The following is an 18,453-nucleotide window of genomic DNA, read 5'->3' as shown; positions in this document are numbered from 1 at the left end:
GGCGCCTGGGTGGCTCAGTTGGTTAAGCGACTGCCTTCAGCTCAGGTCATGATCCTGGAGTCCCTGGATCGAGTCCCGCATCGGGCTCCCTGCTCAGCAGGGAGTCTGCTTCTCCCTCTGACCCTCCCCCCTCTCATGTGCTCTCTCTCATTCTCTCTCTCTCAAATAAATAAATAAAATCTTTAAAAAAAAAAAAAAAGAAAAAGTAGGGTAGAAAGGAATACATGTATTTTTACTATTAAATCTAGTTCATAATGGGCAGCAAGGGTTGATGGTAATTTGAGAAAGTAATCCCCTCCTTACATTTTGTGATGTCTTATTTTTTTTTAAAGCACTTTACATTAATTCAGTCCAGATTTATACTTTACACCTTTGCAACTTCCAAGTACACGAGAGTAGTAGGTAGAGAGCTATGTTGGACTCATGCTTATGTGCCTCTACTTATTTGCTGCATGAAATTTCTGACTGTATAACTAAGTTAATCCTACAGCATAATGAGGACTTCCTCAGTGGCCCTATTAATTTTCTCTTGCTGCATCATAAATTACCACAAACTCAGCAGTTAAAACAATACAGATTTTTATCTCACTCTTTCCATGGCCAGCAGTCTGGGTTTGACTTAGCTGGGTCCTTTTCTTAGGGTCTCACAAGGCTATAATCAAGGTGTTGTCCTTTCTGAAGTGTAGAGTCCTCATTCAAGCTCACTTACTTTTTGGCAGAATTCGGTTCCTTGTGGCTATAGGACTGAGGCCCTCAGCTCCTACAGGCTCCGTGCAGTGTTCTTCCATGGGCTCTCTCCACAGTTGGTTCAATCATAGCTGTTTGCTTCTTCAAGGCCATCAGGAGAGCATCTCTGCTGCTGTTAGTTTCTTCCTTCAGGGAATGTCTGGATCCCCTTTTAAAGAACTCACCCGATTAGACTAAGCTGATCCAGGATAATCACCTTTTTGATTAGCTCAAATTTAATTATCTGCAAAATCCCTTCACCTTTGCCATTTTCTATTGGTTAGAAGTAAGGCACACATTCTGCCTGCATTCAAAGAAAGGAGATTCTGCAAAGACGTGGGTACCAGGGGATAGAAATCACAGGGACCATCTTGGAATTCTGCCTACCACAGTGGGATTCAAGTTGAGCCATTTGTCTGTTCAACCTTAATTTCTGATCATTACTACTCATCATTTTTTACCCATTGATTTCAACAACATTGAATGCTTTCTATAAGCAAAATGTGATGGGTACTCTAGAAATACAAAGATGAGAAGATCCCAATCCATACCTTAAAGGAAATTAGTTTAGTGAAGAAGAGAGAGAGAGCAAACACCACTCTTTTCAAAATTTAATACAAATCAAAGTCAAGGCTCAAAATTAAATATTATGGACATCAGGAGGAGAGGTAATATTGAACTGAGCAATGTGTGGATCACTTCATAAATTACACAGCCATTTGCATATGAACAGTTGCTACCTTATGCTCCCATAACTGAACAGAGCAAGAGATAAAGCATGGACTATCCATTTTTAACTAGTGAATAAATAATATAAGGAGGAAGATTATAGTTACTTTGTTAGCTGCTTTATTTAGAGTAAGAAAGAACTGCCAATTAGAGCTATCTGTAAATGGAAAGACACATTGAGGAGTAATAAATTTGATTTCTTGAAATTGGTCATAGGGCTAAATCCCTACTCTTCAGGAATGATAAATAAAGAGATTTCTTACTAGACTTGTGTTTCAATTTGCTACACATAAAGTTCTTTCCCAGATGTTTTGTGGATTTGATACTGTGAAAAAAAATTCTGTTCTAATTATTTTAACTCAATTGCACCTTTAAATTTTATTTTAATTTTATTCTAAGACTCCTCTAAATTTAAAAGACCAAGCCGATTTTTCTATCTAGGCAAATAGATCTATGAGTACTCAAAGTGTTTTCATTTAAAAAAATGAACAACCATAGGAACCAAAATATGGAATCACAGGTTAAGAAGGGGCTTTTGAAGAAATCTATGAAAACGCTTTTAGTCTTTCAGGTTAGATTATGTTGCTTATCTTACTCTACAACATCTTGGAACTTCTGTTTTTCCATTTATTAGATACATATTTAGTTTTATATAAATTAAGTTAAAGCAACAAAGTTAAATAAAGGGTAATTTTGGGAATGGGTAAATTTTTTTTAACCATAAGAATTAGAAATTATACATAAACAATTATCTAATATAAGCAGTTAGCCAATTTAGAAAGTATTTTACCTTGTCATTGTTGGTGCCTCTTTGGCTCAGAGAACTCTTAATACCTGAAAAATGAATGTCCATGCCTACTCTTCATTTTAGGTCATGATATGAGGAGAGATACTGCATAGAGTGGGAACCTACAGCTGCCCCCTCAAGCATTTATGAGTTAAACATTTACTAAATATGGAACAGAACTCTTAGCACCTCTTGCTTTAATTTATTTTTTTTTTCAATGTCATGCTGCTTGTAATTTTGAATAACTGCTTTTACCTGCTGTGAGGAACAGTAACCACTGAGCATTGTGTTTTTGCTCAAATCCTATTTGTTGTTATGGAAACAGCATCTCTATTAAGCTTCCTGCTGCACAACGGTTGTAGAAAATGTTACTTAAAATGTTCACCAGCAAGAAAACGGGGAAAAGTGAATTCAAACAATACCTGACTATTTCTGTTATATGACATGAAGATGTTTGAAATACAAAATGTAAATAATGATGACTGGGCAACTTCATTACACGGAATCAATGCTTTGAATAAGAAAGGGACTATTGTGTTGGTATGCAAATTAAAAGAGGAACAAGTAGAATGAGTTATTCAATTTTATAGACTTCAAAATGGTTTTGAGTGCATAGATTAAGAGGTTTTTTGATTTGGTGGTTTCATGAGAGATAAAACTTGGAATTTACCTGGGTAGAAACCTGGATTAAGTTGTCTATTATTCTATAGAATGCTCTTTCCCACAAAATGCATTTGTATTTAAACAACATAAATTAGATATCATTCATCTATTTCAAAATGTGACAACAAACTTATTTTAATTTACTTACATAATTTGCTTATATAATTTATTTATATACTTATGTAATTATACATTTGATGGTAATGCCTATGACTATGCAACAGACACTTATATATATTTGTATTTATAATCCAGTGGACTTCATTGGCTACACTTCAGTATTTCAGCCCTGTATAATATTTAAATGAGAAAGATAAATAAAATAAGAACTCAATTCCTATCACATAAAATTTTTATCCTTCCATTCCCTGTTCTTGTAGGCAGATTCTAAGAATGAAAAAATGTTTACACAACATAACTGATTGTCAATATCATTTCTAACACAGGGAGTACACAAAGCTCCATGGGTTAAAGTTGTATTAACGTTCTGTGTCAACATGCACAAAACAGAAGCCACCGATCCTTTGCCATTTATAATTTCTATAGCAGAAAATGTGCCAAGTTCTTTACAGACATCATTAAGCCTCTTATAAACGCTATGAGATCGGTAAACTGGATATTGTCCCCATTTTACAGATGAAGAAACAAATGCATAAAGAGAAATAACTTTCTCAAGGTCACAAGCTAGCGGGTGATAGAGCATTTTCAGTTATTTCATTTTTATAATTAAATGGTAAATTTTTACCAATAAGCCTTTGGTATATTTGGACTTTACAAAAAGTAAACTTGTTTACAGTGACAATGTTATCTTTGTCTCATAGAAATTATGGCCATGATTCATATAAAAAAACAGATTCCTCAAAAATGGTTCCCAAAACTATAATTTTTATGATCACTGGAAAGTGATTCTAAATGATACCTAAAACACAAGCTCACTCCCTGCTGAATAAATATGCTGAAACTATACTCCAGAATAAAATATATCTGATTTCTTATACACCCATGGAATTTGTAAAGGAGCATACAAAGCAAATCAGTACAAAATGGAAGGGGTATAAAAATGAGGAAGGAGAATTTGAAACTCCTTTGTGTTCTTACTATTTACAGTTACCTCTAAAATCTTTGTAGAATTTACATTTAGAAAGCTTGTTAGAGCATGATTTATTTTTCTTTAAACAGTAACAACAATAACAATAGGAGGGGAAGTGAATGCTTTGTGATACACCACTGGGACCCAGCCAGATACCTCTTCAGGGCTCAAGGACTGATTTTTATCCAGGCCCTGAGAATTCTGAGGGGTGGCCACCCTGCAGCACTCCATCCTAGGCAAGAAAGAGTTGCCTAATCCAAGGACATGTCCCCTTCCCAGGGCAGCCTGACTCTAACTAGTTGATGCAGGAGTATGAAGGCAAAGTCCCCTAGCTGCAACATCTCTGAAAGCTTTCCCAGCTTCAGAGCTCCCTGCAGAGTTCCTTAGTTGAGGCCAGGGTTGAAAGTGCATCACACCCAAGTTTTGCCTGTCGACTCTATTTTTCCAGAAATTTAACCTACAACAAGATCTAACATTTATTAAGTCCATAACATATGCAAGTAATTTTTCTAAGTGTTTTACCTGTTTTAATTCATATATTCTTCTCTATACAATTAATATCTGATTTTCGAGGTGAGAAATTGGAGCACAGAGAAGTTACATAATTGGTCTGAGATGGTGCAACTACAAAGATGTAGTCCGACACCCAAAGTCCGATTTCAGAATGTATGCTCCTAAACACCAGGCTATACTAAATATTAGTCTGTGAAGTTTATTACTCTCCACAGATTTCAATTCCGTTTGCATTCACTAAATACATAGTGCTGAATTATAAGCAGTAAAAGATGGCCATCTAGCAAATACACTTTATGTAACAAAGTAAATATGAAGTACATCAAGGAACAGATTCAATATGATGTCCTTGCAATCGTACTGTTAGTCCACATTTAAACAAAAATAACAATTTCAATACAATCAAGTATCAATGTGGCTAGCAAAATTGGATGGAGGTCAGGGATCAATGTTGAATTCTTAAGGAAAGCTTCACAGAATAGAATAAAATTGATGATGTCTTTGAAGGATTACTAGGATTCCAACAGAGATGCAGGAGGGGTTTTTGATATGGAAAACAGTGCCAGCAAGTAGGATCCAACTTTCAGAGATTTGAATTTTACACATCATGCTGGCTTTCAATGTTAGATATGGGAGAGTAAACATGTACACACAAACGCACACATATTTATGCATACATGTACACCACATATAAGGAAAGATATGTAGTAGAGCCAACTACAGAAAAAGCACATTTAATTGCCCATTGTCTTCTATATGGAAGGGCATGTGTGACAAAATATGCTAGAATATATTATACCAGTGTTGGGGGTTGTTGAATAAAGAGCCTGGATATAGCAAATATTTATAAATGCTTTGTTGTATTTTTCTCTTCTGATTTTCTGTAATGAATTGTGTAGCCAGAAAAGAGGGAAAACATATACCCTTTAGCCTTCTTTATGGTTTTAATTTATTTGATATTTTGAATACTTAATATTAGCCTTTTGGTATATTAATATAACGATGAATAACAATCCTAGAAATATTTTTCTATCATATAAATGATATTGTTATATCCATTTATATAATTTAATTAGTACATGCTCTACTAATTTTTATTTATTTATTTTAAGATTTTATTTATGTATTTGACAGAGAGAGACACAGCGAGAGAAGGAACACAAGCAGGGGGAGTGGGAGAGGGAGAAGCAGGCTTCCCTCTAAGCAGGGATCCCGATGTGGGGCTCGATCCCAGGACCCTGGGATCATTACCTGAGCTGAAGGCAGACGCTTAACAACTGAGCCACTCAGGCACCCCTCTACTAATTTTTAAATTTAAGTGTAACACTGTTGTATACATGGAAACATGTCTGGATTTGTCCCAAAGAAGCAATTTTTAAACCAAAGTTTCAAAATGAATAACCAGCAATCTCAGAAAAATAAGTCAGTCAGAGAAACACAGTTATCATATAGTTTCACTCATATGTGGAACATAAGGAATAGTGCAGAGGACAATAGGGGTGGGGGGGGAACTGAATGGGAAGAAATCAGAGAGGGAGTCAAACCATATGAGACTCCTGACTCTGGGAAACAAACTGAGGGTTGCAGAAAGGGAGGTGGGTGGGGGGATGGGGTAACTGGATGATGAGCATTAAGGAGGGCACATGATGTGTTGAGCACTGGGTGTTTATACGGAACTGATGAATCCTTGAACGTTATATCAAAAACCAATGATGTACTATACTTTGGCTAATTGAATTAAAAAAAAACAAAACAGGTCTTAACTTTTTCCCAGACCAATGCTTTATTGTGATACTTAATATAGGATATATCAGGGTGCGTGGGTGGCTCAGTTGGTTAAGCGTCTGCCTTCGGCTCTGGTCATGATCTCTGGGTCCTAGGATGGAGCCCTGCATCGGCTTCTTGCTCAGCAGGGAGACTGTTTCTCTCTCTCTCTCCCTCTGCCCCTCCCCCTCACTCATATTCATTCTCTCTCTCTCTCTCTCAAATAAATAAATAAAATCTTTTAAAAAATAATATAGGATAAATCAGACTAGGAAATCTCTATTAAATAAATATTTATTGGTCTCCAATATGCTAATGTGCATAGGTGGGTAGAAAGCAACGTTTCCCACACTAATTCGAACACAGGAACTTTAATCGTTGGAGATTTTGTCAATCAGTGTTCTGCGGAATGTAATTTGGGATACCCAGTTTTAATTTGTATTTGATTATCTGTTGTGCTTGTTTTAAAAATACATAAATATTTGTGTGTGTGTGTTCTGGAAGAAGGGTGGTTTGTTTGAAAAACAGAATTCTGCTTTGTTCATCATTTGACTTGGCAAGATGCACACACCACCACCACCCACCACACACATGCATACATAAAAAGGGGTTATGGTTTAGCTTGGAATCAGCAGTTTGTTCCATTTTTTTTTCATTGATTCATAGTTTTTATTGGTTCTAGTGTTAGTTTTTACTGAGTTGCAATTATTATCACATAAGATTCTACATGAAGAAAATCAAATAACATTTCCTTCCAGATTGCTGCTAAAATAATCAAGATTTAACAGCTTCGGGATATAAATCAAGTCACACTAACATCTCAAATCCTATTCTTGACCCAAACTGCTTACACAATTTTCTGCAAGTTGTTACAAGTGCCCTATTCTCACTAACGCCATCTGAGTCAGAGTGGACGGAAACCAAAGACTCTGTATTTTAATCATCTATCCAAAGAAGTCTTATGTCCACTGAAGTTTGAGAATCGGGACTTGAACTAAATCTAAGTATTCGGGGAGGAAACAAATGCAGTAAAAAAGCTAGGTTGGAGGGGTGCCTGGGTGGCTCAGTTCGGTAAGCAGCCAACTGGTGGTTTCGGCTCAGGTCATCATTTTAGGAGTCATGAGATTGAGCCCCAGGTCAGACTCCGTGCTCAGCGGGGAGTCTGCTTGAGATTCTCTCTTTCTGCCCCTCCCCCCATGTGTGTGGGCACAAGTGCTTTCTCTCTCTCTCTCTCTCTCAAATAAATAAATAAATCTTAAAAATAAAAAGGCGAGGTTGGATGTATGGGTGGGATGGGACGGAAAGAATAGTTGTTCCTCCTGGGCTTGTTTGCAAATTGGTGGCATTTTAGACCATAAGAGAGCCAGAGGAAATATGCAGGAGAAGGAGGTGTCCTTTTTTATGCTGGCTACATCCTCCATCTGATTTTCTGTTCTGCATGACTGCCGATAGTAAAGTAGAACAGCTGAGTTGACACTATAACAGAGGCATGCAACTTGAAACAACAGTTCATTAGTTCCCCCAAAAGTAATAATGAGAGTTTATTTTCAGTTATTGTTGTTACTTTATTACTTCCTTATCCTTTGTCTGCCAACTTTTTCCCCCCCTCTCTTTTCACATTATGGTAACTTTTCAAATATGTACATGTAGGGGGAGGGAGGAAGGAAGATTAAAAAAAAAGATGCATTTAATAAGCAAGATTCAATCCAAATGCATGCCTTCATGTATCACTGCACACTTTCAAGCTTCACTTATATGCATTTAATTTGTGTGCGAGGTATATAATCCTGTATTCATAAACAAATACAACAATATTTTACTCTATTTCCAGACTTGATCTATATTAATTGGATTAAATTAAGTTAGTTAATTTAATAAGCCCTATTGTTCTGAGCAAAACCCAAGACCTTTTATTTAAATCATCTATAGTGGCCTTAAACCTACCCTTCAAAATGAACCTTTTTCTTTTTGAAGCCTGGATACCAGCCATGGATGCAATATAAGTTAATGCCAAGAGAGATCGTTTTTTAAGTGTGGTTATTAAGGAGACTATGATTGATGGAGTTTGTAGCTGGTAATGTGATTCCCCTTTGGCTGCTCAGTGAACATCGGCAACAGATCAATATCTCATCTGCATGAGATTACAGCCACTTTTGACAATAGCAGTGAGAAGAGGTTAAAAAAAAAGAGCAACATATTTGGCTGAGAATCATGATGGCTATTCTAGTTTAAAAGGTAATGCAAATAAATAACTCCTTTCTTAGAGAAAAATGATCTGATAGGAATTTTTGTTGTTGTAGTTTTTGTTCAGCATTGATCAGATTGATTTTTTTTATCCCTCTCTTGTTCATTTTTTTTCTGTTTTAAACAAGATAGATCTTTAACATGAGCATGCAGAAAACTGTGTCTACACACTAAAAGAAATCACAGCAGGTTTAACAAAAACTTTAACATTTTTCCATCTAGAATAATCCAAAATGTTTGCGTCATTTAGAAACCTTGAAAGCAAATCAAGACAGTAAAAATTCTGTTTTCACTACTTCTTTTGCATTAATTGGATGAATCTGAATCTAAACCTGCATAATTCTGTCTCCCCTTTCACTGGTACTTTTCTTTTCCCTTACCCTGGGAACCTTCTCATCCTCAACACCCTGGCACACCCCATCCCATCATCAAGTTGGATTTTAGGGTAACTCATCTATTCCTTGAGCCTACTCTGCGCGTTTCCTAAACTACTGGAAAGCATGACCTTAATACGTAACCTAACCTATGTCAAGTTGCTTTTAACCTACTGAGTACTGTCATTTTCCCACAGATTATTCCCCTTCAAGAGTAGTGAAGTGGACCTGAAGGCCAAGAGAGTCTGTGCAGTACCAAGTTGTGAGACAAAAGGAAGCTGAAGCAGGGTAACCACAGAAAGGATAGGAAGCTCATAGGGGTGTGTTTCCCAGGCTCTTGAACTGATTTGTATACAGTGGATTTGTATTTGTATACAGAGGATTTATATACAGTGATTTAAAGTCTTTTGTTTAAAAAAAAGATTTTTATTTAGATTAGATTTTTTTTTTTTTAAGTATTGCATCTCAAGCTGATTTTCAAAGGTGGTAAATTATCCCTTTTCATGAAAATTGGATTGAATCATCTCCCTATGCTGTAGTATTGTCTACCTTTAAACAGACTAAAATTTTTATTCAGTTTTATTCAATTCTGCGGGCTATTTATTTTGATGCCATAAGCTCCTAAAGTCCTGGCAAAACAAGTAGAATTGAAAAGAAGGGATTATGGAGGTGTAAAGCTTAACAGTAATAAGGTTCAAAACAAGATCAGAAAATCCATTTCTGGCATAAGATTACACATTAATATGGAATAATTTTCAGACTGAGCTTTTAAAATAACAGGGATTTTTAAGTTAAATTCACATTCAAATGATACGATTTTTTAAATTTTCTTTGAAAATTGATTCTATGTATACATATATATTTAGTTTAATATATATGGGATTCGATATAGATATCTCTCTATATAGATATCTATATTAATTTTAAAAGATTTAGTGACCCAGCACTAAACAGGTCTTGTAAATTGTATTGTGTCCTCTGGAAATCTAATGCAGACCCAGGTTTGCAAATTGAGATTTAGGACTGCTTACTAATGTGCCTGTTCTTGAATATTAATGACATGCATGCAAACATGCCTTGCTGAGGAAAAAACATAATCAAACAGTTGAACAGCTACCTACCATTTGAGGCTGACCAGCTAGTTTTGATAGGCTTTAACAAAAATGGTTCATAATTAAGCATACCTTTCTGTGTAGGCATAACCACTGTTAAGGTTTTAGTTATTCTTTTTCTTCTTTTATTTTAATGGAATGGGGAGGAGGATCATAGCATAATGGGGTCCACATGTACTTTAAAAATTCTCTGAGGAGTAAAATCATTTGTAACCTGTAAGGCATCCATCTAAAGCAAGTGAAAATGAGCCATACTTGTCAAGAATTAGAGAACTGAATGTTCTTTTAAAATCATCCTTTCTTAAGCACCAGAGTTTTGCTTTTCAGAATGCACTTCTAGTCTCAGTTCTGAGGCTCCTGTTCCACTTTCTAATTTAGACTCAGGGAACCTAATGAATAATTTTATTGAGAGGGCTTTTTCAACTTTGATTCCAGGAATTTATATTCTTTTATATTTGACTGACCTAATCCTCTGAGCTGACCCTGTAGTATTAAAAGCATTTCCCATGAGAAATTAAACACCTATCGATTTTAATTCTTTTCTTTAGGAAAAGAGCTTCTAAGAAAAACTTACCCTCTCTATTGTGGAAAAAAAAAAAAGTACTGAAACAAAGTTTTTGGCTCACATTACAGCAGTTGTCTTTTAATTGACTATACTTTAATATGGTCCTTCCAGGTGTCAAAAGTCAAATTCTTGGTGTGTCTACCATATATATAGTATGACATACATTCATATATATATGTATGAATGAAAATATATTTCTCTAATATATAGATGTTTTGTTGCTGTTCTTCATTTACACTGATTTCTATGAAAATCAAACTGAAGGTATGTGACATATCGTGGTTCCAAATGGCAAGTGTTGCATATTATGATGATTCTTTTCAAAGCTTAACTTTGACACAGTGTTTATCTGTATTCTCTGAGAGTTAACCTATGTTGATTAGTAACTCTGTGATACCTATTTTCTCCATAAAGCTTGCAATAAGCTTTGAGCAAAAAGTTACAGAAATCAGATTAAGAATGTTTCCATTCTGTCAATATCTTTTGTATTGTATTCCTTCCATTCACTCGGGTCACTTCACCAATTCTAAAAGAGATATTTTCAGTAAGAATATTGACAAACAGTTGAAACTTTTAAAGTTCAAGAACTACTGCAAACTTGCATTGCCTCTCCCTTTATATGTTAATATTTTGCATCTTCCCTTATCTATTATCTATCTCCATCATGTTGGTTCACCTTAAATCACTAAGCTAAGAAAATTCAGCCCTCTGCTTTCAGAAAGCAAGTCTATTCTGCCCTGCAATGCACACTCTTATGAAAACTACAGAGACAGACAAACTACACAAGAGCTCCTTTCTGACTATCCTCACCTTCCCACAGGATGTGCTGGGGTTACTAACTGTGAAGGACCCAACTTTATGGGTCAGTACTTGGTTTCCAAGGCTCAAACTTAGCACTTTTCAAACCATCTGTAGTGAAGGAACACTTTTTTCTCATCTCAGAAACCAATATTTTTGTAAGATATAATAAAAATGAATTACTAGAAAAATATTCACATATTTAGATATCACAGAAATGTCACACTGCTATAAAGGTTTCTAAATGATGATGCGGCTCAGAGAAGCCTGCCCCAGAATGTGTGACTTTGGCATGTGAGCTGAAGACAATGAAGCAGATCAAGAAGAATTTTGTTTACCTCCCCCTTAACTGCCTGAAAGAACTTAGATGGGAGGCTTATACTAGGAATGAGCTATTGCCAGAGATAAATTTTTACCTCGGCGTGGTATGGCAAACATTTGTTTACCAAACATTTGCTCTTCCCATCTTCCTGTGAATTATCTTCCTCCTCTTTGGTGTCCCAGACTCCTACTCCCTTCTCCTTAGCTCAGAATGGCATATAAACCTCAACTGCCTGACTGTTGGGGAGCTTCATTTCTTTGGGGTTAAATTTGTTTGTTTTTTTTTTCCTTTAATCTGTCCTATGTCAGTTTAACTATTAGACCAGCCAAAGAACCTGCAAGGGAAGAAGGTAAAGGTTTTTCTTCCTGCAATGTTATGAAAGTCACTCCTTTAGGAGGGCTGGCATCTGCTGCAGTGTTTGAGCTCTTGTCGTGGTGTGGAACATGCACTCCACTGACTGCTAGGCTATTGAGAGCACCCACTATGGTTTGGAGAAGTGTGGAAGGTGTATTTTGCAGTGTTCTCTCTGTATTCCACTGGCGAAGGGAGGAATAGCAAATGATTCCTCCTTAGCAGATACAAGGGCGAGAGAAGATTATTGCTGTTTTTATGCTTAGTTCTCATTTCCTCAGGGGGTGTAATATAGCAAAGGTGATGATGATGGTGATGATGATGATAACAGTAAGAAGAAGGAGGAAAAGGAGAAAGAGAAGGAGGAAGAAGAGGAATAGGAGGTAAAGATGGTTATCGGTGTTAGCATATGCTTTTGTTGACTCTACCCTTGTCATACAGCGAACTTTAGGAGGAACAACTGCAGGGCTGATTAAGGTGGCGATAGCACTTTACTCCTTTTGCCCTGAGAATACCACTTCATATTTGTACTGTAGGAACCCTTAAAAACCTGAATGGATACAACTAGGGCAAATATTGAGACATCAGTCCATTAGCAATTCTCATGGTACAGTACTGACTCCAAGAATTTAAGATAGATGAAAATTGTGGCAAGGCTCTTTGGCCAGTCTTTGATAAAAATATGCTTTAGGACATGCTTATTACTCTGCACTATTTTTTTAGTTTGCTTTAAAGTGACAAAGTGTAGTCATGACAACCTTGATAAGGTTACTGTCTACAAATTCCTCAAACTCAACTAAAGTAAATGCAGAACCACTGTCAGAATGATAGTATCTGACAATCTATATTCTACAAATAAGTAGCACAGAACTATGATGGTCAGAGATGACTGTGAAAAGGAATTTGGAGCACTTTAAGCTATTTTGAGAAATTACTATCAGTAACTTCTTGGTCCTATAAAGTTCATCCTCAACACCTCAGAGGACTGCCATTTTTTTAAACATGACTTAAATTTGTTTAAACAAATGCTGCTTTTTCGTAAAACCTTACTACAATCCAGTAGAACAGAAAGCCGTCAATCTCTTGCTGTATCTTGAGAGCAGGTGACTCGCACATTGCAGTCTGTTGGGTTGAATACTAGGAATTTTGATAAAGCAAACTTAGAAGTTTTATTTTCTTGTTCTTACCTGCTTCTCAGAAAGCTAAGTGTCTGGCTCTTGATCTCAGCTCAGGTTTTGGTCTCAGGGTTGTGAGTTCAAGCCCTGCATTGGGCTCCATGCTGGGCATGGAACCTACTTTAAAAAAGAGACAGAGAGAGAGAGAGAGAGAGAGAGACCTGATGTATTGAGACTGTATGCCACTTCCAGAAAATTTGCCATACGTTTCTATGTTTAGACTATTATTAGAGTTTTTTTTAAGTTATGGTATGTTTTCTGGATCTATTAGATCTTCTGTTAAATTCCCAGGACAAGGATTATTAGTTGAAAATCTTAACATTATATGGGTCTTCATTGACTGGTGATCACTGTATCTGACATAGCACAATCAGTGATATATTACTGATAATAACAAATGGTTGTATTTTCAAGAAAATCATCCAACAAGAATAAAAAATGATTTTATTGGGATGGTTTTATTTAAGTGCTTTATTCATTATTTACTTTGGGGCAATTAAGAGTATAGACTCTAGAATTAGTCAAACATGATTTTTTTAAAAGATTTTATTTATTTATTTGACAGAGAGAGACACAGCGAGAGAAGGAGCACAAGCAGGGGGAGTGGGAGAGGGAGAAGCAGGCTTCCCACGGAGCAGGGAGCCCGATGTGGGACTCAATCCCAGGACCCTGGGATCATGACCTGAGTTGAAGGCAGACGCTTAACGACTGAGCCACCCAGGCACCCCAAACATGATTTTTAATACAGTCTTTGTTACATCTTTCAATTTAACCTTGGATGAGATACCCTATTCCACTTATCTCAGTTTCCTCATGATAGTTAGAATAGTAGTACTACTAATATCAAATGATTTCAGTTAAGTTTAAATGAGATATTCCAACACGTGCTCTGCACAGTACCTAACACATAATGCACATTACATACTGGTTTCATTAAAGTTTATATTATTAATTGATATATTTGCTTTTTTACAAAGATTTTTATATCATTAATCTTTATTGCTGGCAAAATTAATATAGCCCAAGAGATGTGGGTGGGCACATTTTTTTCCATAGAAGTCTAAGAGATTTGTTTGGATAATATCTTTTCAGAACAAAAGGTAAATTCCTATTACTGTTTTCATGTTCATTGTTGCAAGGCTTTGATCCAAACATAACTACACTAGTTTTCCTTTTCATAAGATCATGTTCATAAGCTCTTAAAAACTTATTATTATAGAAAACACTCCTTCAAAATGATAGTTAGAAATGGTGATCAGTTCCTTCTGAATAGGCTTATATACCACCCCCTGGTGACAGAATCTAAGATTTTCTCCAGTAAACAACCATTGTGTTACTAAAAATGTAGCAGTTGTGTGATGTTCCTCATTTTAAGGAACACTTGCTAGAAACAACTTTAAGAGAAACTGTATGATAAAGTAGCTTTCCTGATTACTTATATACCACAGAATTGGTACATCTTGAATTCAGGGTCATTCATTAGTACTGGTAGAAACACAGCAAGTTCTACAAATGTCTATTCCTTAATCTTTTGGAAATTGCTAGAATTCATTGTTTTGGTGTGCTTTACAGCTTTGTAATTAATAGCAAAGACTCAAGAGCTAGATTTATTGGTTTACATAATCCCAGACTTACATAATCCCAAATTATGTTTTTCCAAATCCACCCAAATTTATTATTGAGGCAAGTGGCTTTCCAATGTAAGCAGTGATGTTTTTAGCATTGTTGAAACCTCCCAACTATTATAAATGTGGTTCAAATCCCAACTGTGCTGCTTACTAGCTAGGTGAGCTTGAGCAAGTTTACCTTTTCAGGGTCTCTGTTTCCCCATCTATAAAATAATAGTAAGAGTTCCTACCCTCATAGGGTTGTTTGAGGTCAAGCAAGTCAATACATGCAAAGAGAAAGTGCCTTATCAAGATCAAGGTGTCATGTCATTTGGAATATTTTAAGAGTTACTAAGCTTATTCTCAATTGCTTTTATTCAAACTATTTTCAAGATGGTTTCTTCCCCTGACAGAACATGAACCACACATTCTTGAAATTAAAAGTAGATGTGCATTGCATATTCCTGGAAATTAAAACAGAACACTTATTTATTTGCACATGCTACAGAGAGCAGCTATACAAGCCAGGTTACATTTATTCTGATCTAAAGATATTTTATAAATAATCTTACTTTTAAATTTTGTGGTCACAATATTGTAGAGAACCCCTTACCCTAAAACACATAAATACTATAAGTAGAATCTACTCTTTAATTTCTGAATCTGAGTTTTACTACATGAAATCTTTACTTGGATAGTTATAAGAGTTAGTTTTTCATCAACATTTGCTATTAAATAATCCCTGTTGTGAATTATATAGGCAAGGCAATCCCAAATTATGTATTCCAGAATCTCCCCAAATTTATTGTTCAGGCAGGTGGCTCAGCTCCCCAATTTAAGCAGCAATGTTTTCAGCATTGTTGAAATCTCTAAACTATAATGCATGAGGCTAGTGAGAAGTGTGTTTACAGTTATCACACAAGTTTATAAAAGTTCTTTGCCTTGGGTGAGGCAGGGAAAGGGAGAGATCTTTCTACGGCACAAATGCAGACAATAAATTGTTAAAGTGTACAAGGTTCCATAACACCGTCTACTTTGTTAGCTTCAAAATTAATGAAAGTTTCAGCATATAAATACAAGGAAGCAAATGAAATAATGTCAAATTTTAATAAACTCCAATCCCTTTTGGTTTCTGGTAAATGTTAGTGCTTGATAGGAAGCTTTTTTCAGTTTCTATGTATAGTTCTTAGAAAGGCAATTACATTATATGTTGTGGCCCAGCTTTCTTTTTAAGAGCAATCTTATCCTCATCATTAAAAGATTTTGATTTTAGAGTTAAATAAATAGGTATTTACATTTTAGTTACTAATTTTCACTTAGACCAAAGCTACCCTGAACCAATCTATTTCTTTTAAGTTTGGTAATTTACAGGAAGAATAAAATCAGAATGAACACACACACACTGGAAAATATATCTTGATGTGAGAAACCTGTTCTGATATCATTTATGTTCTGGACATACAGAGAAATTATTATGGTCATTTCTGATATGGAAGTAGGAATGAGGTGAGGAGAAAACAATAAAAGATAAAATGGTAGAAGTCTGTATTGTAGCAGAACACTTGAACATAAGTAACTAGATTAATTTCATGTCAAATACACTGATAGGAAATAATCATATTACTTTAGTTTTAGTTCTAAATGTTTAGAATGCTTGGATTATATGTAACTTTGATTCAGTTTGCCACATTTCCCTTTTCATAGCAAATGGAGGAGATATTGTAATTCAGTGCTTATCAGAAATTCAGTGCTTTTTTGGTTTGGAATCTTCACATATAATAACTAAAACAAGTATCATTAATCCTTTTCTATATTTATTTTTGTATCCATACTGGAAAGAGAAAAAAAAATCAGCTTATAACATCAAAGTACTCCATGATTTTTAGCACATTATATTCGAAGGAAACTGAGTTTTGAACAATTGGTTCTCATTTTTGAAATCCCATTGCATAAGCAGCTTTGCCTGGTAACTAATACAATTGTGAGTGCATTTCATTTCCATTCACTTCATATATTCTGGATGAGTCTGGGTGGTAGTCTGTTTTCCTGCTTAAAAAGAATGTGCAAACTACTTGAGGTGTGAATTGTAAAACTTGATTAATAATTGTGATTATAAAAAACTTAGCAAAAAAATGTCAGTGAAAATGGGGGAAATGGTAAACAGATTTAAGGACTAAGTAGCAACTCATTAAATGATCTGGGTTCAATAGAAAACATTCTTTTATATCCACAATTGAGCTATGCAACAAATAAGAATATGTAAGTATAGGCAGACTTAAATGAATACTTCAGCCTCTCAGACTTAGTTATAATAAGTTATAATAAGGGTATATTCAGACTTAGTTATAATAAGTTATAATAAGGGTATATTCTTTTGAGATTAAAGACAAAAGTAACATAGCATTTTATGCCTGGTTCTCAGAAGATTATGTGGAGGAATATTGAGGGGAAAAAAGAAAAAGAAGCATCAAAGCACAAGATCTGGAAAAAGAGGTAGGTGGGGTATATAACATATATCGTCCAAGCTCCCAAACTTAATTTAATAGATATCTTGGGTATATCAAATAGATTTGAGTAAGAGACAAAAAGAACTAATTTGTGTGATGTGGAAATTCAAAATTCTTTTGACTTTGGCTTCCATATCTATAAAATGGGGGTAAATATAATGCCTCTGTCATCGGACTATTGTAAGTACCATGCGAGCTAATGTGTAAAGAATGGTTACCTTGTTTATTGAGGCACAATAAATAGAAGGATGATAGATTGCACTTCTCTTCCCCAGACCACACCAGAGTAGTTGGATCGTAGTAATAATCGCTGCCGCTCTACCACCAGCACCAGTCGTTAGAATTCCAAATTCCAAATACTTTTTTTTTTCTTGTTCAGGGACTTTCTGAAGTGTTTGAAAACTGACAGTCCTTGCTTAACACTTGAAATGTCTTGGGGCAGTTTCCTAAACAGGTGCTGCTGATATCCCTCATAAACTTCCTGAATGCACGTCCACATCCTTACCTGCTCTCGTGGCCCTGTCAGTTCTGTGTGCACCCCCTGCCCAATCTACACTCTTTTAAGAGTTTTGAAATAACTCTTATGAAATAAGATGCAAACTTCATCTGTCTGCCTCTGAAGAGTTGTATTCAGGCCACAGAAAAATGCATGCTGTAATCTTCTATTGCTTCTCTGGTGATAAAACTCTTTGATGTGTCTAGCTTGATTAGAGCCTCCTCTATTTAAAAACCTGATACAGGTTTCTGAGAATGGTCCAAAATCATGAATGTCAATAGAAGTATGTGAAAGATGAACAATATGGAGTTTTTCCATAATCAAACTTCTCTCTGCTTTTTGCTCCCCCCCCCACCAAACCTTTGTGCTGACATGCATATCCTTTACAGTGTCTTCCTGTTCATGTATGTGGTCTGAGACTTTAAAGTGCAAGTTTCTTGGGATGGGGAGTCCCAGTTTAGGGAGCAGCTGTTGCTCTCAAGTGTCCAGTCAGCATCCCCACAGTAATGACTTCCTCCCATTCTCAGCACTTAGAATCTCAGCACATGTATAAATTTTCAAATCTTTGAGTCTTGCTCTGGAATTCCTACTACAGAGTAGTTCTTAATTAATCAAATTTTGGAGATTAAA

General features: G+C 35.6%; 1 long non-coding RNA gene across 2 annotated transcripts in view; it reads left to right on the top strand.

Annotated features, from left to right (window-relative positions):
• The window catches only part of LOC115944620 (uncharacterized), a 1,151,228-nt gene that overhangs the window by 878,110 nt on the left and 254,665 nt on the right, over positions 1 to 18,453 (top strand). The window lies entirely within an intron of this gene.

Source organism: Leptonychotes weddellii, chromosome 7, assembly GCF_054177405.1.
Source record: "Leptonychotes weddellii isolate Sample4059 chromosome 7, ASM5417740v2, whole genome shotgun sequence".
Lineage (NCBI taxonomy): Eukaryota > Metazoa > Chordata > Mammalia > Carnivora > Phocidae > Leptonychotes > Leptonychotes weddellii.
Note: the sequence above shows the minus strand (reverse complement) of the source record. Positions and strands in the feature narration are given on the sequence as shown.